General features: G+C 27.6%; 1 protein-coding gene across 5 annotated transcripts in view; it reads right to left on the reverse strand.

Moving 5' to 3' along the window:
* LOC107447835 (band 3 anion transport protein) overlaps positions 1–24,035 on the reverse strand; it is a 108,577-nt gene that overhangs the window by 53,759 nt on the left and 30,783 nt on the right. For 2 of the 5 annotated variants that reach the window (XM_043041229.3, XM_087168228.1), the window contains one exon: positions 21,591–21,663. The exons of 1 other annotated variant lie outside the window; for it this stretch is intronic. The gene's annotated coding sequence lies outside the window, so the exon portion shown is untranslated. Of the gene's footprint in view, positions 1–9,797; positions 9,934–13,607; positions 13,790–21,590; positions 21,664–24,035 lie in introns of those variants that run through there. 2 more of the 5 variants (XM_087168227.1, XM_087168230.1) reach the window with 2 other exon arrangements.

A 24,035-nucleotide genomic window follows, 5' to 3' on the forward strand; every position in this document is an offset into this window, starting at 1 on the left:
AAATAAAATAAAATAAATATTTTTACATTCTTCTGCTTAATTCAAAAAGCAATAAAAGTGGCATTAATTCAAAGGTCACAAATGATTAATGGAGCTCACAACTGAAATAACGTTTAAAATTTTTAGATCAATTTAAAACTAAAAAATTTTCTGTTTTGTTTATGAAATAACGAGGATAATATTCATATAAGGATTTTGGATACATTTGGTAAGCACAATCAAAATCTATTTGTTTTATTATGTTGATATCATGAAATAAAATCAATGTAACAATGTTTTGCTTATAAATTTATAGTTTATTAAAATTGTTACTAGATTATGTTTAATAATTAATGAACATGAAAGTTATTCTTTAATGAACATATATGTAATCAAATTAATTTAAAACATTCTAAATAAGAGTCTTATTTACCATAATAAATTATCTCTGAACTTAAAAAAAAAAAAAAAAAAAAAAAAAAGACTTAAATAGGAAGGGAAAGAAAAAAAAGGACTTAAATTACATTTAAGCTTTCTAAATGCACTAAAGTAACAGACAATTATGAAAACTTAATAAATGCCATGTGCAATTAGAATATTTTCTTATTAATTCTATTTTCCTCCACAAATAAAAATATTTTATTTAAAGCCAACATATTTTATACTACATCTATATAACACATATGAAAAAAGATGAAATAAAATCATTTTTGAAGGGAAAAAATAAATTTGAAAACATATAAAATTTATATTTCCCACCAATATATTAAAAGCATAATTATGAACTAACAGAAATTGGAAAATAATGCAATTTTTAAGAACAAATTTAAGACTGGCTGTGATCAGAATTACAATATATAAATATTCAACACGTTATATGTCATGTCTACTTTATTGAACAAACAGAAAACTGTGGATTTAAAAAAAAAAAAAAAAAAAAAAAAAAAAAAAAAAAAAGACTAAAAAAAATAAATTTAAAAAAAAAAAAAAAAAAAAAAAAAACCTAAAACAAACGTTATTAGAAGCATAGGTGATCTAATTAATTTACAACGATCTTAATAAGAGTCTCATTTATAATGGTAAATTACCTTTGAACTTTAAGAAAAGATCCAAATTATTTATTAGTGCATTTAGGGCTTTCGAATTACACTAAATTGGCATACCTTAGAACTTAAGAATAAATGCCTTAAGCTCAACATTGAGATAATTATCTAATGATAACAACCATTTACTTAAACTTACCTTCAACTTGAAAATATTTTGTTTAAAGAAAACAAATTTTATTCTACTAATAAAATAATTATGAAATAAAACATTTCAGAAAAGAAAAAATAAATTAATAAATTAAAAATTTTCACCAATATTTAATAAAAAAAAAAAGAAAAAAGCATGTAAACAAGAAGGCAATTTATTTAAATCAAAATTATAATTAATTTTGAATCACAATAAGTAATATATTCAATAAGTTTAGGAGTTCCTGTAAATTTTTATTGAATGAAACAGAAAACTATAGATAAAAATATAAAAAAATTTCAAGATTGAAAAATTTTTTAAAACATAATAAAAAAAAATTTTAGAACAAATGTTCTAATAACGTTTTTTAACTAAGCATATGTGATCTAATTAATTTAAAATGTTCTTAAAAAGTCTTATTTATATATAATCTTTATAAAAAGATTGGAATTACATTTAAGATCTTTCTAAATGCACTAAATTGACAGACCTTAGTCCTCAATATTAGTACAACTTAAGAATAAATGCAATGCGCATTAAGATTTAACATACAGATAATTATTGCGTAATAATTATTAACTTAATTTTTTCCCCTTAACTAGAAAATATTTAATTTAAAGTCAACGCATTGTATGTTACTAATATAATACTTATGAAATAAGATGAACTAAATCGTTTCAGGAAAGAAAAAAATAAATTGATAAGTTTAAATTTACCTCCAATATTTTTTTTAAAAAAAAAGATGGAAAAAAAATACATCAAAACAATAAGGCAATTAAATTTTGTTTAAATCAAAATTAAAATTAGCCTAGATACAGAGTAACAATATGTAAATGTTGTTAAAAACGAGCAAAAGTTAACGAGTTTTTGTCTACTTTAGAACTCAAATAGAAAACTAATGTTAAAATAAAAATAATAACGATAAATAAAAAAATATTAGAACAAACGATATTATTAGAACTATGTACAAGAAATCTGAAACCAAACGAAAAGCAACAGCGCCGAAAACGCCCGCCTTTAAAGAGCAAAAGAAATATTAAAATGAAGGCCACAGAGGAGGTGTTTTAGAAATGATTTCAGCAACGAAAGAAAAAGAAATATGCATCTTAAGTAACATTGTTATATAGCAATAAAACATTTTTTTCCCTTTTCATCTTTTAAAAAAAAAATTTACAAGGTAACGAAAGAAATGTGTTATTTATTTGATGAAATTGTAAATGGAATGCATTTAAAATTCAAAATTGCGAAGAGAATTATTGGTCTAGCATTTTAATGTTACGAAACTGGCGTCGCATTTATGAATTCTTTTGAATAATTCAGTAATTTATCAAGATAAATTTTTATTGTATAGATGAAAAAGTTACGCCAGCTACATACGCACCAAGGCGCGTGTTTATATAATATTCTGTGGAAGCATTTGTAGTTTTGGAAATTACTTTTTTTATAATACCTTCACTCTCAAAAATGTCTAAATATATGCATGTTATAGATTATTTATAGTATTCTTTCTAAAAAAAAATTATTTTTTTTGGCATTTAATTCTTTAAAAGGGTGTAAATGATCCGAAAATCGTAAAAATACCTAATATCAAAATACCATGTTACAGATAACAATATTCTATTAGATAATAAACATTTATATTTTGGTATATGTTTAAAAATGTCCGTATGATTCAAAACTTGTCTAAATATATTTATGCAGATATTACAATAATATTTTAGGCTATAAGGATCATATATTTTTTAAAATAATTTTGTTAATTATTTACATATGATTTAAGACTCATTTAATATATATTTGATTTGTAGATTAAACATTTCCAAGTCAGACCAATTTAGTAAAAAGATTTCTTGCATATATAGTACAAAGATGTCTTGCAAATATAATAGAAAGCTTTTAATAGCACAATTAATATGAAATACACTAAGTGTTATCGAAGAAATAATTACCCGAATTTCAGCTTTATTTATTTATTTGTTTATTAGTTGGTTTTTACATAAAATAATAAGCATCTGTAAATAAATTTTTATTTATTTATTTATAATAAGAAAACACGTAATTTCTTATAACTTCCAGAATAATTATTAGTAAAAAAGAAACTTGATTCCACAAAAAAAAAAAAAAAAAAAAAAAAAAAAAAAAGCATAAGTGCATTTTTTCCCAAAAATTTGACACCGATGCGAAATTAATAAAATCGACAGTTCAAAAATTTCTACTTGTAGATTTTAAACGTAGTAATAAAGCACATTAATAAAGATATCTGGAACAAATAATTTTTTTCAATAATTTGCACGTTTTGAAACTCAAAATTAAGTTTTAAAGAATTTATTACTGGAAATATAATAAAATAACAAAAAACGCAATTGAATATGCAATTTTTCTGCGTCTTACATTAGCGTACGACGGATTTAATACAAATAAAAAATACTTAGAAAAAAAGACTTACATCTGGCTTATCTACAGTTCTCCTGCAAAAAGACTTTGTCAGTATTAGTCCAGGAAGTTTATAATTTTCAATAAAAACTTTCTCACAAACACAATATTAAAGTCATTAATAGTATAGCACAATAAATTCAATTCACGGATGAGCGAAAAAGAATTAAAAAAAAAAAGAAAGAAAGAAAGCAAAAAAAAAGTAAACTATAATCTCCCTCACAAAAAAAAGCGAAAAATAAAATAACAATCGTACGTAATTTTACTCAACAAATAATGGAAAACACGATGAATTACAATGCAAGGCCGTTTGTTAGCACTGACAAGCTCAATAAAGAATAAATTATACCCTATTCAACACTGTCATCATTTATATAAGAATATAATTCATACTGTATGAGAAATACAAAAAACTGCAACAGATAAATCCAAGATATTTCCTAACTTGAATTACTTTATAAATAATTTAAATAACTTATAGATAAATTGAATTCTTTGATTCAGAAAGAATATCGAGGTAAATACCATATGGGAATCTGCGTCAATTATTTGTTTTGAGGTGCTTTTTATATTTACAGCATCATACACAACATTTCGCATTTCCACACAAAATTTCTATAATTTTCTTTCTTATGAAACTTATCATTTGCTTTCTCGCTATAAAAAATTCAAAATATGAGAAACAAATTGTAGGGGAAAAAAATGCGCAGCAGAATTGAATAAAGAATTCCTGCATATCAGCAAGGGAAAGAAGAAAAAAACTTCTAGAAGTCTTTTTTTCCTAAGTTTCAAAATATTTTTCTTTACAAAAATAAATTAATAAATAAATAAAGAAAGAAAAATAGCGGACGATCTACACTTCTAGATGGTGATTTAAAATTGCGAATTGCGGTGTGAACTCACGACTCCAGAATTACCTAAAATCAATAATTTTCACGCTTCTAATATTAGAAGTAATAAAACTAGATTTTGAATCTACTAAATACTATTAGTAGATTTAAAAAAAAAAATAGTTTTGTTTTACAGGATGCGTAGTCAAATCTTTCAACAAAAAATAAGCACTTTTTCAGTACTTTTCATGCACTCAAAAATATTTTAAAGCACTATATACATTAACAAAATGCAAAATAATTTCCAAAGACTTTACATGATCATGAAAAAATAACTAGCTTCTGACAAAGAATGCTTTTCTTGATTATATTAGCTATTATAAAATGATCAAGAGATTTATCGGTTGAGAGTGCAATAATCTCACCGGACCCTGCTCAGTAGACGCACATGCGGACTCGCAAGTATTTCATCAAACATTTAAATGATTGGCGCTTTCATACGCTACGGATCGACGGTGCGCCGAAATAGATTGTTGAATTAATTGTGAAAACGTTGAATAGAACAATGTGAAAAGCACACTTTTTCATAATACGTGGTGAAAATCAACATGGTAAAGAAAAAATATCCATTTTCTAATAGGGAAATTAAGCACTTTTTACCAATACCCAATGAAAAAAGCACCTTTAAAGGCTTTTAAAAAACGAATATCGAAAACAAGCACCTTTAAACACTTTTTAAAAACGCTACGCTCCATGGTTTTATGAAAAATATAGGGAGATTAGGGCCCCTGCCCGATTACCTCGCAATAATTGTTGTTTCTTAGTATAAAATAGTTTTTTCTACATAAGTTGAAATTATTCCTTTAAAATATATGTACTACAAAAAAAATTTGTTTGCTTAAGTTTATGCTCTCCCCTTCCCACGCCACGTCCAATATTTAATTCTTTAAATTAAATGTTATTTTAAGTTAAATTTGATTGATAAATAATATCAATGATCTCGTATGATTCTATTAAGATCAATTAGTGAACAATTTTGCTTACTAATCATTTTTTAAAAAAAATATTAATAACATTTCAAATTAATGACGAATTTGGTGAGTTTGTTACCGTAATTTAATATTTTCGCTTACCAAACAGGCTAATTGCGTAATAAGGTAATGTAAAAGGGTAATTTACGTTATAATAAATAACTCTCTTAGTTTTAAACTTGGAATTAAGAAAACAATCAAAATCAAAAACGCAATAATTACTGAGTAAAATAAGAAAAATAAATATTAAAATAAAGTAAAATTAAAATTTGGATACAAAAATATTTTACCGGAAATTCCTTTATGACTTTAATTAATTTTATGCTAATGACCACCGAAAAAATTTTGGAAATTAATGTGGAAAAACTTAATCCTACCATGTCACGCCGGGCAATAAAAATGTACCGACAACAATCGAAAACTGTGACACCATTATTAGATTTTAATACAGAGTTGGAAAATTTTTTAAAATTTGTTTTCTTACAGTTATAAATTAATAAATAAAAGTAATAAATAAATAAATTGCAGGCCTTCTAAATCGGACGGTCGCATTCAGATTTAAAATTGTGAGTTGCTGTGACAAATCGAAAGATGATATATACAATTAAAAATAATTCAAACACTTCTCATTTCCAACAAAGTTTTTTTTTTCCTTTGGAAAAATTATCATTTTAAAAATTGTTTAATTGTTTTCTTACACTTATTAATGGCATCTTTAAATCTTAAAATAATCTATCTATCTATATATATATGAAAAAATCGTGAAGTTTATATTTTGAACGGTTGATTTCAGATGAAGGTTATTTGAAATAGTAATTCATGACAACTCCTGACAACAGAAAAATGACCTAAAATCAATAATTCCACCGCATTTTCACTAATGGGAATAAAAATTAGCACTTTATCATTCGATTAAAAAAAAAAAAAAATCAGCAATAAAATGGCGACTTTACAAAAACTTTAGATATCTATTTTTCTCTCTGTAAATAAGTTTGTTCGACTGTGAAAAATTGAATTTAAATCGAAAGGTAAAACTAACTAAACGATGAAGAAAACCTTGCTGAACACAGAGTAACAAAAATTACATTGATCAGCTGGGGAAATTTTACAACACACTTCAAAAACATGTTTTCGAGATAATGGATTTTGAAGTTAGTGTAACAATCAGAGCAAGGAGGTACTATTAATCATCGCCAACTTTCATCGAATGGACTTATAATTTTGATACAATTATCTTGAATTAATTTACTTCTAGTAGCCGACTATTGTTACTATTGATTACTTTTAAAATTGGTGCTGCACAGGTGCCAATTAAGACGTAATCCGTGACGGTATCCGTAATTATTAGGGTTTTTGAGAATTTCCGTAATAATCTGTTTAAAATATGCGTATTTTTTTTAACACTAGAAAGACTGAAACTTAGTATTGCCCAAAAGCAGTCAAAATTACTGCACTGTGAAAAAATAACTAATGTGTAAAGAAATTTGTTTAATTAATTTTTAATATTTTTCATGTTATTTACAGTTATATAACAAGTTATTAGTAAATATTAACAATAAAAAAAATTTACTTCACTTGGAAGAAAAAAAATAATTTATGAATGATTATTTGTACATTTTTTTGCAAATGAAAAAGCAGTCAAAATGATTTCCTTGAGCAATCTTGTGTTAAAATACCTTGAGTTATGAAACTTTGCTATTTGCAACTAACCTACGATGTTTTTCCATTCCAAAATCAATTTTAAAAATAATTAATAGCAACCGTTTGAAAACAAAACGATTTGATAGGAACAAGAAATATATTAAAAAAAATAATAAAATAAAATAAAATAAATCGATCTTTCTCCTTTCTAACAAGCTATTCATAAATCAAATCTTCTCTCCTTATAGAAAATTAAAACTAAATTACATAATAACTAAAATTTGAATTCCGGTGAGTAAACATTTTGAATGGTTCAATTAATTACATGATGATAAATGGGCAATAGGGGATAGTTCTAATTTAAACAAAAACACGAACATTGATTCTGGGTAATCAATTTAATTTTAAAATCAAGTATAAAGTTTCAGTATTGTATTATTTTTAACTTTATGTGAGTGTTACATATTTTTTATTTAATAATCATAATCTTACTAATGTAGAATTAAGTAGTTTGCACACCTTAAAATATCACTTATTTGAATTTCGTTAATGCTAACTGTATATGTTTAAGTGCTATTTTGTATGCCTGATTACTGATGGTTAGTTCGAACAGCTGGCACTTAATATAATTCTTTTCTACTTCTTCTGGAATATTAGATGACTCAATTGCCTTTTATTTGAAGGGCAGGACTTTTCACCTTCTTAATGTTTAACTGACCTTGGCAATGAATGCTTCATAAAACTCATCTCCTTTCTTTCCCCCGAAAAAAGAGTCTATTTTATTCAATTTCGTTTTTATTTTAATGTTTTTTTTTTCCTTTTTTAAAATTATAACTTTTTTAAAAAAAAATTATAATATTTTTCCCGATTTACTGAGAGAAAATTGGTTAATATATTGGAAACCTTAAAAATTTATTACTTCAATTAACATTTATTTTAAGTTGAATCATTTTCGAAATATTACAGGAATCAAAATTTTCAACCGAATCTAGTCTAATGAATTAAATGCCTCGTTACGTTAAATGCTATCAAAATTGACGAAATGTTTAATTTCTCTCCCTCCTGAGGAAAAAGTGAACTGACAAATAATATACATTTGATTAACTGTTTAATTAACTGTTAAATTACAACAATTTTAATGAAAACAGACTTTTAACTCTACCAATAAATGCAGTTGTTTAGTAGACTGAAATAAGTTAAAAATTGCACTTTAACTTTAAATACACGATTCCAAAATACTTCGAATTGAAGATTTATTTAAGAACTGTTTAGTTTTTGTAACAAAATATCACACGGTATAAAACTTATATACTCTTTTTCTTTCATCTCTTTTTTATACGCTTAAAATTTAACTTTCACAAAATTTTATCATTATTAAATTATTTAACCATATATCGTGAATGTATTTTCGTAATAAACAGAAAGTAATTTTACATTAAAGAAATATAACAATACGAACTTGGGAAAAATAATGTTAAAAATAAGAAATAGCATATTTTCTTTTCTTTTTTTATTTATTTCTTTTATATTTTTTATCTAAATAACAGTTTGTGAAAGGGATACTTTGTTTGGTTCGAAACCAAGGCGACATATTTTTCAGTGATGTAACCATGACAACCGATTTTCTTAAAAGAAACACCATAAGTGACAATACCATCCTTTGACTGATAGTACTTATAGATGACAATATTACTTTTTTCCTCTATCAAATCGGATTGGGAAAACATAATAATAGTCGATAAGAGCTTAATATATTTCCCCCCTTTTTAATGTATAGAAACGATGGTTTAAATAGCAATTAATATTTTACAATGCAGGTTTAAAGCTCAACATATATTTAAAAATTACTTATAAAAAATAAGGCCAGAAAAACTAAAATAAATAAATAAAAAATATATAATAAAATGAGAATAAAACCAAAATCGTTTTTGAAATATGGTAAATTATTGATACTGGGTGATACATCAATGTATCGTTAAATATCGAAAGGTCACGGGGTAAAGATATTTTAAAAAGAATTTTCACGAAAAACCATGAATACCATGTCTTTCATGAAAAATCGAATCAATGATAATTACGGACAACAATAATATTGCGATCATTATTGGTCCACAATAAACATCGAATAAGTTAATATAGCGAGTGAGAAATTATCGATTAAGATAATCATCAAATATGATAGTATCGTAAATGTAAACGAATTTTATCTGAGCAACGAAATATTGATCAATGTAAAAATAATGCAAATTACATGAATTGGAAAATATCACGATGTTAAAAAAATTTTTATCACTCAAAACTATTAATCACGATTGACGTAACCAAGAAAAAAAACATCAATAAAATTAAACCAGTTTATGTTGAGGCTACAAAAATAAAGGCAATGATTAATGAAAGATGATTCACTAGATAAATAAACTGGTCTTTGATGATTTTAATAACTCCTTTGCCTTTTTTTTAAAAAAACTTTAAAAATTAACCATAGAGAGGAAACTTTTCTGTCTCGCTTTCCTTTAAGAACTGTTTCACAGAACTCTTTGTATTACGGTTAGTAAAACATTCATTATAAATACTGCTTCGAAAGCATGAAGAAAACACAGTAAGAAATGCTTGAAAATAAAATAAAAGAAGTGAATTCCATATTATATACTTTTTTTTTTAAAGTCAGCCTTCAAGTTTTCTTAGTCTTGCTGTTATCATAGCTGCATGGTCAAGAAGAAACAACAGATAACACAGAGAAATATGCAGAACAATTAAAATGCTCCCGGCCGTGAATGCTTGGAGTCCTAGAAGAAAATCTCAGATTAATATTCGCAGATTTTTTCTTTAAAGAGCTTCTTTAAATATCAAATATGCCGTAGGCTAAATGAAAAAAAAAATCGATTATGGGCAAATTATGTTGGAATTGTTGCTAATTGGAAAAACCTCTAGTAATAATTTATAATCAGTCTGATAATTTTTAGGCCTTCTGCAATGAGTCCACTTTCCTTTAGGCTAATTAGAGAATTTAGAACTCATTGATCAATTAGTCAACTGCTTTAAATGAGTTCGCAGTAATGTAGGCTTTTTTTTAACGAGGTCAGTTAAGTAAAGAGTTATTAAAGAGCCAGCGGAAGACAAAGCTCATTAGTAATAAGCCAAAGGAAATTAAAACTGAGTAATTTTTAGCATATTTTCTAATCATCCTGATAGCATATGGGCTGATTGCAATAAGCCTAAAAATATCAGACTGAATAGTAACACTAGAGATTTCCCCAATTAGCCCACTGCATGGCAAAATAATAACAATTCAATTAGACCGAGCCGTGGTGGCTCAGGGGATAGAGCATTCGCCTTCCAATGAAGTGAACCGGGTTCGAATTCCAACGATGACCGATTGATACGAATTTTGTACCCGGCTCGCACTGACCGTAGTGCTTACTTAAAATATCCGTAGTCGTAGACAGATCAAGGGTTCGAGTCCCCTTGCCGTCAGGCTAACCATAGGAGGTTTCCGTGGTTTTCCTCCCCATGTAACGCAAATGCCAGTTAGCTCCATCAAAAAGTCCTCCACGAAAGCAAATTTCTCATTGTCTTCTGGATTGGGCTCAGAAGAACAAAGTTACGGAGTTGAACATCAATAGTCGTAAACCAAAAACTAGGTCGGCTGTTCAATGACGGTTAACGACATGTAAATACTAAAAAGGAAATCTTTTTATTTTAAATTTAATAGCTTAAGATAGATTTCATTTTCGAAAAAAACGAGAACATCAGCATGAGTAGTTTAAAAAATAAATCGCCAACACTTACTCATAAACTAAGGAATACTGGGCTAATTGTGACAAAACTACGATATACTTTAAAAACCAATTAGGAATATGATGGAACAATTCTTAAAAACGCATCTTTTATTTTATTTTAATATTGGTATGCATGTAATAGTACCAGTAGCTCAGTGGGTACCAATAAAAACCTTGTCATACTTTAAATTTCACAGGTTTACGTAGAACCATTTCCTTTTTTAAATTTCCCTGTTCAATTGGTTTCTGTTTTGCTTTTCTATAGATTTCAGTGTTACAAATTTTAAGAAACCACTCAATACGGAAGATTCTTCTTTAATTGGTGTTAATAAATATTTGAAGTATTTTCATGTCATTTTTATATGGCTCAGATACATAGAGTATGTCAGATTTATTATAAGTATTGAAAATTCTAATTTTGGTTGAATTTTTATGTTTTTGTTTTTCCAGAGTTTATAATATATTACTTTGGTCACACTTCCACACGCGAATGTACACTCGTGAAATGTTGATGTTATTTCAAAGGAAGGGAACGATATTTTCGATATGTGCTTAATTTCTTAGGGGAAACAAAATAGCATTAAACAATTTAAAAAATTTCAAGTATTTGATAATTTCACAATTCTTAAATTAAATATTCGCTGTCGAGAAAGGCATAAAAAGTTGAAGGTTAAGAACAAATTTAAAAAACAAAAAAAATTGGGGGAGTAACAAACTGGCTTATGTAAACATGAATAAATATTTATTAATTATCCCCTTACATTTAACGTAAGCTTGTCTCATTAAAGTATTGAAGTAGTTACTATTATTCCAGAGTAGTTTGCAGTCATTTCATTAAAAACACGTAGTTATAGTTAACAGGGTGCGTAGCCAAATTATTCAACAAAAAATAAGCACTTTTCAAGCACTCATATCATATTTTTAAGCACTTTAAAAGAATATCAGAATTAATAAGGGTTGGAAAGTTTTTGACAATTGACGGTTTTATCTTGTTTCAACTGGCATGCAGAAGAAAAACATTTTGGCATTGTTTTTGACAATTGTCAAAAATCATGAAATTTTGAATCTTATAAACGAATGGCGTTTTCATTTGAACTGTATCTTTTTGGATAATTCGAAGCGAAAATCAACACAGTAGAGGAAAAATCTCAATTTGAAAAAGGGAAAATTAAGCACCTTTTAAAAATACCCAATGAAAAAAGCACCTTTAAGGGCTTTTAAAAAACGAAAATCAAAAATAAGCACCTATAAGCACTTTTTAAAAACGCTACGCACCCTGGTTAACTACATTTGTTACAAAGTAGTTGTAGTAATCTACAAGAACAATGTAGTTTTCCGACCACTGTTCTTTCTATAACATTGGCCAAATCCTCCAAACCGAAGAGGTTGTTATTGGAAATGGGGTGGGATGAAAGAAAGACAAGATATGGGAAGAACCTAATTTCGATCGTTAAACTTCAATAAACTGTTCAGAACGGATGTTACAATAAGCATTAAAATAACATTACATCAATATAGAATAGTAAAATTAAGAGTCCTACTAATGAGTGTGAACAGAATTATCAATTTAAAATGACGCTTCATAGAGCTAGAAATTTGAAGACCTATAAAAAAGGAAGCTTCAGTGAAAATCGGCCACTAAATTATAGAAAATGTTGTTTTCATATTGATGAGTAGCGAACGAGGAACGATTTAAACGGTTAACCATCTGTTTCATTTGTTGACGGAAATGGCAGCTGATTAACTCACAGCAGATGTTTTAAGCCTAATCCTGAAGAATAAATACTATATCTTGTATTTATTCTTTGGGTACTTACAAACGACAAGATTTTTGTTTTTAATAAGTTCTTTTACGAATAAATAAATAAAAAAATATTATTCGTTTGTTTTATACACACTAAAAACTATAATGCAAATAAAGCAAGCAGGATAAGCCATTTGTTTAATAATAGCTGCACAACATAACGTTCTATTTTGAGATGAAGCTAATTTAGACCACAAAATAACAGAGTGAATAATGAAGTGTGAAAAACGGATACATTATAAGAATACAGCAAATTCTTTTAAAATAGTTTTAAGAGTTTTGTATGAATATAAGAGCGAAGTTTTGTATTAATATATATTTTTTTTTAATCGAATAATTTCGGGCCGCATAAGGTCTACTGGCATGACATCCTTGAACATTCGCACATTAATTCCGATGTCCCGATTTTCAATATTTTGTATAGTAATGAGTGTCGTATATAATCGGCTGGAAAACTAATTAAAAAATAAAAATTATAATTAACAAATTTATAAACCTGCCTGAAAACGTAGTTTCTTTTGAAAAAGACGAATATACTCGCAAAACACGCAATGTAATATATGCAGGAAAACAATCAAAATCTTCAATTATTTTACATTCCTTTAAAATAAAGTATCACAACCGTATTAATCGAAATATCTAAGTGTAAATTAATAATTACACCCATTTATCACTTTCCTTTTAGATATAGTGAAAAGCTAAGCAAGAAAAATGACTAAATTCTATATAACTAACACTCGAACTAATGACAAAATTTGAAAGAATAATTTAAAAGAAATTAATCTTAAAAAAAAGTATTTCCGTTAGCATATAATGTGGGTTTAAGAACCTTAAAAATAAAACAGAATCAGCATAAATAAATTTCAAGTATACATACCACATAAAAATGTCCCCAACTCTTTGCCAGATCAATGATAACGACCTTCGATTAATCAATCAATCACGTTAATATTTTTTTTTCTTTCACTTATATATAGTAAAGGTCTGGGGAAAGGGTATATTTTTTCGAGCAGGATGTCTGCAAGCTTCAATCTAAAATGCATAGTAATATCCTGTGACTAATGAAACTCTTTCCCTAGGATGATAAAAGAATATTTGGCCGTGACAAATGAGAAAGTTATAAATTCCTCATAATGAAAAACCGGATATTTACTTCGGAAATTAGCTAAAAATATAATTACCTTCCAGAAAAATCACTTGATATTTATCTGTTATAAGGAAAGAAAAAATAAGAACATAACTTTTTTATTAGAATAGTATGATGAAGTTAACTATTAATAAACAGAGAATGATTTATCACAAGGCCTTAAAGGTCCGGGCCTAGGGTCCTCATATGTTTAGAGGCTGCCTAAATGTTACAAATATTTATTTTTTCGTATAAGAATTGATTATTAAAATTATGAGTTAACAAAAATTATAATAAAAAAAGCACAAATTTACTAATATAACATAATGTGATGGTGTTATAATAAGTTAAAAACCATTTTGTACATGTAAATTTGAGGACCGGTAGGGCTCTCAACAGCTCTGTGCTGAGGGCCCTCGGATTTCTAAATCAAGCCCTGTTAATAAACAACTTGCCTGGCAAAATACAGATAGTGGTAATATTTATAGAAATCCAATGAAATTCCTATAACCCCAATAGTGAAACGTTCTTAAAAGCTCTCTCGTTACGGGAAATAAAACCGCCACTTGTTGTGCTTTAAACACAAAGCAAAGTTAAAATTCTAAACTATGTGAACGGTGAAAGGAGAAAAATATATTACCCTGAATAACTTTATTTATAATAATCGGATTTTCAGAAACTAAATGTTAGTCTTATTGGTTTAAAAGGGTTGACCATAAGTATACCAATCAATTAGTGATAACAATTAATTAAGTTACGAAAACAGACACTTTCTATGACATAATTATATTTTCTCTGAAAAATATTTTTTTTTTTTGTTGACTTATTTGGATTTTAGACTATTAAAATAATGGGAGATAAACGCAATCGAAAAAATATGGTCCTGATAGAGCTTAATGAGGAGAGTGGGCCTTTAATGACTTTTTGTGTACTTCGCAATCGTATGAAAACTTTAATCGGATTTATACAACTTTGCACACAGTTATAAAATTTGTTTTCCAAAGATGATTCCATAAATAAAAACTATTTGTAATAATTATTTTTATTAATAAAGGTTGAAAAAATTGTGAATTAGGGACCATCTAAATATGATGTCAGTTTTTTTAACGTCTATGCCGTTTTTACGAACTGTCACACATCATACCAACTGCACACCTTAACACAAGCTATATTGCATAAACAAATATTTGGCAGAAGCAATACATGACAAACATTTCAATTTAGGAAGGGAAAAAAAACTGCGTTTCAATGAAATTTGCCACCATAACAATATTATTTGCATGTGAATTTAATTTCATGAAAAAGATATAAAAATAGTCCATAAAAAATATTCAACCTACTGATTTTAAAAGTTTTTAATTTTACTAAAATAATAGAAGCCACACTTCATATTACCCCTCCTTCCTCTTTGTCATAAGCTACCAAAATTACACGAATCTCCTTGTCATAAACTACAAAATTTCATAAACACCTAGCATTATTTGGACGGCCCCTAATAAGGTTTACAATTTTTTAAGCAATATAATTTGGTAAAATAAAAAGTTTGAAAGAAATCGGTGAAACAATTCTTAATGAGAAATAATAAAAAAATTAAGCTCATTATGATTTTGCTATTCGAACATCTTCAGCAGGCTGTCTATTGGGACCATATTTTTCAAGTTGCACTTCGTCCATATTTGTCATGTATTTTGAAGGTCAAAAACCCAAATGCGTATGTGTAATCAGAGAAAAAAGAATTAACTATGTTTACTCGAAAAAAGGTATGTTTACTTAGAGAAGATATGTTTTTGTGTCTGTTCCACAACTTCATTTGTAGTTACACTAATTAATTAGTATATTAGATCAACCCTTTAAATCAATAAGATTGGCACGTTTCTGGAAAATACGACATTAGAACTAAGAAATTCGGATGATTTTTCGGGCGGAGTTGAAATATCGGTAATTGAGTTATCTTCTAGAAATCCGTTTTTATCAAAATTCATACAGTAAATCCTTATTTTTGAGTACACGCGTACACAAACTATACATTTAAAGCTTCCAAAAGAAATAATTCGTAATTATTTTTTTCAATTATGAAAGGCGTTATTATAAAAGAAAAATGAAAAAATACTAAACAAATTTACGAAAAGAGCCTAAACCACCCCTCTTGCCTGTCCTCTCTTCATCTACCAATCAAATAATTCGTAATTGTTCTAGTTGGGGGGTCTTTTTTGGGGCTAGGAGATAGCCTCTTTACTTTCTTTCAACAGTTTAGGGGTTAAATAGCCTTGGGGTCTTCTATTGTGGTTGATTTCTTTAGAATGAGTTGGGATAGAAGACATTTTCTTTAAAATTTTCGTATCTTTTTTATTATTTATTTATTTATTATTATAATTTATTTTTGAAAGTACTTAATAGTCACATTTTAAAAAGAATAATTATAAATGTAGTTAACTACAAAAAAAAAAATGTCTCTCTGACCACTGAGAACATTAAAATATTTTTTTTTACAGAGAAAATTAAAAACCTACTATAATTTAATTTTAATTAAGATAAATTAAACAAAACCTCAAATTACTTTAAATTTCAATTGATATTGTTCTTAATACACTCAAGAACAAGAATACAATTTACATAAAAAATTCAGCCATTAAAGGCAAAGCTAAAAACTTTTTTGTGTCCTCTTAATATAATCCTAACTTAAAACCAAAGATAGATTCAAACTCAGTAACTATGTCCACAAACAAACGAGCCGTTGCATAATTTAAGTTCCAACAGCTAATTAGCATAAATAAACTTCCCACGAAACAGCATCCACGTTCCCAAAATTCAATGACCGGTCACACAGGAACAATTTTTCCATTGACCTAGACATTCTCCTTTCTACACGTGTTTGCTCCAGTTTTGCATATGCATGACGAACTTTTTTGCTTGTTTTATTCACCTTGGAATCACTTTTTTAAAAAAAGAGGAAGAAAAAAAGCGTGCGAAAAATAATGGCGCGTTTTAAAGTGCGCAGAGAGTAAGAAAATGCGCTAAAAAAAGCAAAAGTGATTCAATTCCTTTCCAAGGAGTGAGAAAACAAACAAACGGAATCGTGATTGAATTCCGATCTCGGCGGCAACTGAATCATCATGTTAAATGGGCTTTTCCTCCTCTTGTTTCAAGGAATCGAGATAATAAAAAGGAGGAAAAACACATCTTTTTATTTGGCACACATTCTATACGCGGAATTCACGAGATTTCGTGAATTTCTTGGAACGGTGAGACTGTTTTGAATTGTCTTCTTGTTAAAGGAAAGGAAAGGTTTATTTCTGAAAGATATAAGTTTGGGAGGGTTATTTAATGAACGCAATGTTTTCAAACAACTCTAGATGATTTTGTTTTCAATTTTTTTAAAAAAACTCAATTTTGCAGGAAAATTTGTGAACCCGCATGGCTTGCCTTACTTTTCAAAAAATAAATTCATTGAAGGAAAAAAAAAAATGAGACGACTTTTTTGGAGGGAAGGGGAAATAAATGAATATATAATTCAGGATTCCCTAATTTTTGTTTTTACACTCATTTCATAGAAAAATGCGAAGCATCTTGGCAAAACGGATTATCTTCATGAGGCCTATAAACAGGGTGCGTAGCCAAATTATTTAACAAAAAAATAAGCACTTTTCAAGCACTCAAAAAATATTTTTAAGCTCTTGGAACAAATATCATAATTAGGCAGGGTTGGAAAATTTTCGACAATTAACGGTTTTATCTTGTTTTAACCATCATGCTAAAAAAAAAACAAAAAAAAAAAAACATTTGGCATAGCTTTTGACAATTGTCAAAAATCATTAAATTTTAAATCATGTAACGCTTACCATGTAATTTTGAATCATACGCTACGGACTGATAAAACGCCGAAATAGATTGTGGGTGAATTAATTGTGACAACGTTGAATGGAACAATGTGAACAGTGTCTTGCAGCATAATTCCAAACGAAAATCAACATAGAAGAAAAATGTCATTTTGAATAAGGGAAAATTAGGCACTTTTTAAAAACACCCAATGGAAAAAGAACCTTTAAGGGCTTTTATAAAACGAAAATAAGCACCTTTAAGCACTTTTTAAAAACGCTACGCACTCTGATAAATATATATGAGAGATAGCGAGTAAGCTACGATATTGTCATACGTTTACCTTGTTTTTCACCCCTCAGCGATAATGTGATTTGTAGAAAAAATTTTACGCATGCGCTGAGAAGCGTCATTAACGCTCATATAGAGAGATTATATGTTAGAGACAGCGAGTGTTCGTTTCGGTATTAAAGAGATTTAGCATATTTCGCACTGAGAAGCTCAGGAAGCGTTGAGTTAATGTAAATCGAAACGCTTTAAACTGAGTAACTGAAAACAAAGCTTTTATAGAGAAATTATATGCTAGAAACAGCGAGTATTTGTTTTGCACTTATAGAAATTTGGCATAGGAATTATGTAACATTAACCTTGTTTTCGACATCTCATCGATAATGAGATAGTAAAGAAACTTTCACGCATGCGCTTAGAAGCTCAAGAAGGGTTCAAGTTATTGAAAACATTAACGCTTATATAGAGAGATTATATATTAGAGATAGCGAGTATTTGATTCGGCATTAAAAAGATTTAGAAATAGGATTTGTCCTTACGTAACCTTGTTTTCTATCTCTCAGCCATAATGCGATTTAAAGGAAAATTTTCGCGACCGCGCTATGAAACTCGGGGAGCGTTGAGTTAATGCAAACTGTAATGCATTACAAAATCTCGCTATTGGGTACTTGCACTTTAAGAAGATCACAATACCCACACGTGTGACTTATGACGTCAGCTCAAGCTGATCGCTTATACGCAAAATGGCGAATTAATGTTGAGCTAAGTTTCTCCACATAAGTCAGAATATTAATTAACGTAAACTTGATTAAAGTTATCGCACATCGAATTTGTGGAAATATAATTCTTTCTCGTCTACGTCTTTTACTTAACTTAGATTTATGTAATTTATTGAAACATAGATAAATAAAACAATAACTGTTTTTTATTGTTTTATCGTAACTGTGATATATTTTTGTTTTGTGTACTACCTGGCAACTTCGATGCAAAATTAGTTTATGGTCTACACGACTTCATGCTTGTTTTAGTGTTAAGTAAGAAATAAGTCATAAAAGAATTGAAATCTTGACGAAAGAATCTTTGTGCAAGAATATAGAATGTGTCACTCAAGAAAATTGATATTTGAAGGGCTTGGCTTACTCGAAATAGAATGGAAAGAACAGTTGCAAACGTAAACAAATGCCACGTTTCAACAACCAATCTGGATCGATATACCTACACTACGACACTTGCAGGCATCCCATTGATTAATAGTGGCAAGTTAATACCTTTAAAAATCGTAATCAGTTCAATATTTCCAGGCGAAGACGCCAAAGTGACTCCAATTGGCTTCTCGCTTAATTCATATTTTTTTTGGGGGGGGGGTGGATTAGCAGGAACGGACTTTGCTTTTCCCCTAAATTTTGAGATGGGGTGAAATTTTATTTTTATTTTTAAAGGTTTAAAATTAAATATTTCTCGTAAGCAGCATGAGGTGAAAATTACACCAAAAGCAATTTATTTATCCTTTAAACTCTATACTGGATTATATTTTAATGGATATACTGGATTTTATTTTACATAAACACGAACATTAAAATTTCTATAGAAAGGTTTTTTGAAAATAAACACGAAAAATCAACCAAAAAGACCTAATAGATTTTAAAAATCTTTTATATTAATTTTTTTTTAAAAAAATCTGATTTTAAACTATCTAAATTGTGATGTTTTGGACCAACGCTAAGTAAGAAAGGGCTAAGAAAATTTAGAATATATTAAGTATAAAATTTTAAATATTTTCTTTTTTTAGATTTGACATATTGCGAACATTACAAAGAACATTGCATCAATTAGCATACATATAATACCAAGCATATTATTTCAAATTTTCCTGTAATCATGTAACAGAAATTTTAAAAAAAATTTACGTGTCTTAGAAAAATTCTTTCATAGATAAAGAAAGAATATTAATTGAAGCTGAAACATTTAAATTGCCAAAGGTGTATGTTTTCCACATTCATAATTTTATATTTACGTCAATAAGTAAGAACGTCTTTAATTATACATTAGCCATTCAAGTTGAGAAGTTTAAACAGAAATATACGTGAATAGAATTAGACAACATATATTTAGCTTAGAACTTTGCCAGGTAACAGATACTTTAGATCAGTTACAAAATATCTGTTTATGGCTGTGATTCGACTGCGATATCAAATATAATTTCCCTTATTTGTTATTTAAGAGAGTTAGCAGTTTAAAAGGTACGTCATTCAGTAATATATATCCTCTGACACAGGTTATGTAAAATTAGCAGTTACAAAAATCCATCTATAGTCACAGTTCTTTTTCTTTTTCACATATTTTATAAAATGATATTTCCGGGGGGGAAATTGTCATTCAGTTTTTTTAGCGGATGTTTTGAGAAAATAATTAACGACGCAAATAGTCTTAGACATTTCAAGTTGCGCTGTTTAGAAACAGATGTACTTCCTAAATAATGTAAAATTAGCAGCTAACGATTCATAAACAGCAATTTCAATATTTCTTCCAAGGAAATAAAAGTTTTATTTTCATGCTTTTAGCCTATGAGTTGGGTAACTAATTACAGGTGCAATCTGACTAAAAAAAAAAAATTCCTAAGTGCGTCACTTAAAAATATTTCCTGAATAACGGTAAGTAAAAAAATTTTTTTTCTTCCACTACCCAGTCAGTCTACCAAGCAACGGATTATATATGAAGTAGACTGAAAATATTAAATTCCGAGGTGCGTGCGTCATTTAGTAACCAATATTTCTAGAATAATATTATGTAAAGTTACGATTAATCAGTAGTTCCATTTTAGGGAATGTGTCAGGCAACTAATTAAAGGTTCCGCAGAATCTCAGTATTATTTATTTGTCTCTATCATATACTAATTAATTGAAGATTTAAAAAAGGAAAGTAGTGACTACAAGCAAAATATTTTATAATCTATGCGAATAACAAATTCAAGACGACACTTGTTTTCGCGAGATAAAGTCACTTAATTTAAGCCATAATTTCGAAAAATAGTTAAAAATAAAGTAACATCGAAGTAGTCAGACGAATTATGAGCTAAAGTGACATACTTGGAAAGTAAATTTTAATTTTTTTCCAAAGAAATTAGCAGGTTTGCTATTGACCCCTTGACGTACGGAGACGTCTGGGAGACGACATTTGTTTCTAAAGTCAGAACAATAATTGACGTGTCTCAGACGTCTTCAGCACAGAGATGCCAACTTGCACCGGACAGCAAATAAATAATTTAAAGTGGTAGTTTATCAATTGTGATTCTTGGTTTAATAAATTCAATTTAGTAGATTTTTTCGATCACTATTTCTAAATAATTCGTAGTATTATATAATTCACCACTTTATAGTAGTTATGTCATACTATACCTTTTAAAAAGCAAGCAAAAATAGTCAAATATTTGCAAAATTTAGTTTGTAGTTATTTCCTGTTTTTTTAAATTATTTTGGCGTGTCCGGAGCAGTTGGCATCTCTGTCAACATTCCGTTGAAAGTTGTTGTTTACAGTGCAATCAAAGATCATTTCTATATCAAGAAATGATATGCCATGAGGTTAAAACGTTTATATTTACAGAAAATCTATTAAAACGTTTTTTTTACATACCTTGTTCTTTCATGCGTTTAAGTGTGCCATCTTTTGAAAAGCGTTCTGAAGTTACCAGAAATTTCAATGTGATCTGTAAAATGAAAAAAGAATGAAAACGCTTTAATGTTCTGGAATGAAAGAGAAAACAGAAAGAAAGAATTTCTCCAACCCAAATTATCAGCACTTTTCAGAAATGAGTAAATTAAACATCTGTTTACTTTTCGATGAAATGAAAGGTTGGTAAAGTGAGAAATCTTGTTCCAACGCCTTTATGTAAGATAAAATATTTGATTGTGAGCTTTGAGAACATTCATATGTAAAATATCAAGAGTTTAAAGTCACTCCCCCCCCCATCGCTGTCATTTGCCATCACCCAGAACTCCATTAAATAGATTAATTCCGATGATAGATTAATTTTTTCATGGAAGCTAACTGGAATTAACTGAATACATATAGATAGAGGATATTATTATTTAGACTAACGGTTTTCAAAAATTTATATCAAGAAAAAAAATTAAAAGGAAGAAAATTAAGAAGAAAAAAAACTTGTGAGAAATCAAAAAACAAAATCATTGTGAGAAAAGGTAAATTTTTCAATTTTTTTTTCCAGCCAGACATGCAGATTTTGATATATATATGGGTCATTCTCAGAAAAACAGACATTTTCATGTCCCCAGTATATTTTATGTTTGTTTTACAGCTTACGAAGAAAAAAAATTCAGGGAAAGTGTCCTTCAGAATGCAATCTAACAAAAGAATAAAAATAAAATTATCAATTTTTATTTTATATTTATTTTAGGTAATTAAAATATACCAATATGTCAGTCCCTCACTTGTCCCCACTGCTGATTTAAAAAAAGAAAAAAATTGTTTCTGAAATAAAAATTTTTTTTTTTACAAATTCGTGTTTTTTATTTCAGAATACTGAAATGTAGAATTCAGGAAATCAATTTTAAATTTAATTTCTGATAAAAATATTAACACAGCACTATTTTAAACTTTGTCCCCAGTGTTTCGCGTCATTCCCTCACAACAATGTTCTTATCACCTGCAATCTTCTTAGAATAAAAATATTTTAATAAAAACTTCAGAAGTTAACAAGTGGCATCATAGAACAAAATTGCAGTATGTTTCCATCTTCAACTTAAAGAAGCTTTGCTGAGGAATAAATTTGAATGAATCAAACCAGGTAAAATTTTTTACATTCGCCATTCCCTCATGTCATTTTTTAGAGTAAAATAAAATACAACTTCATCGAGAAAGTGGATAATTATATGTTGCTTTCTTGTATGAATATATTTGTATGCGATTGACTTCAGAAATTAATTAGGCCTAACTGTTATTTTTAAATTTTATTGAATTCGTCATTCCCTCACTAGTGTATAAAGTGAGGGAATGACGCTGAAATGAGGGAATGATTCAAGATGAGTATATTATCAAATTTTTTTTTGTTCAATCGTGCCAGCCAATTTTATTTCCCAAACCTGTAAAAACTATTAAATATATAAGACTAAATTATAATAAATATTAGATATACTTAGTATGTTATAATTTTCAAACTTTAGGTAGATGTAACTTAGATAAAAACATGTATTGAAATAAAATATCATTCCCTCACTATTAGTGTCATTCCCTCACTTTTTAAATAGTGAAAATAATTAATTTACTTATTAATTAATTTGAAAAATAAATTAAAAAATTAATAAATTAATTTATTAAATTAATTAATTTATTTATTTAATTTATTTATTAAACTAATTAATTATTAATTATTATAAATTAATTAATTATAAATTAATTATTTAAAAAATTAATTAATTTAAATATTAAGTATAATTTATAGGATATATACTTTCTTTATAATGCCATTACATATTTCTATTAATATAAAAAGTTTCAGAGCTTTTTATTCACTTTACTTTTTTGGGATTTTATGAACTGAAAAATGACAGTTTTCGTGAGAATGACCCATATATATATATATATATATATATATATATATATATATATATATATATATATATATATATATATATATATATATATATATATATATATATATATATATACCCTCACACACCCATCCCATACATACAACTGGTAAAGATGCATGTTTTTTTTTTAAAAAAATTTTTATTTGCATTTTGATAAATAAAAATGACGTAATGGTTTCAATTGCTTTTATTTGTATTGTTTCATTTATATTGTTAATTGTTTTAATTAATTGTTTTTATTTATATAGTCTCTGTATGCCAAGCACGTTTATTAATTGGAGTGCCATCTGTTACAAAAATGAAATTAAAAACAGAAACTATGGAAAGATTAAGCTCGGTTACTGAATTTAGCGCTACTACAACTAATAATAAAATAGTAATAATAATTTATTATTATTACTATTAAAGTATTTGTAATAAGTATAACCCTACTATAAGTATTTGTAATAAGAACACTGACCGTTTTTTA

Source organism: Parasteatoda tepidariorum, chromosome 7 (genome assembly GCF_982258835.1).
Source record: "Parasteatoda tepidariorum strain Cologne lab strain chromosome 7, Ptep-v5.0, whole genome shotgun sequence".
Lineage (NCBI taxonomy): Eukaryota > Metazoa > Arthropoda > Arachnida > Araneae > Theridiidae > Parasteatoda > Parasteatoda tepidariorum.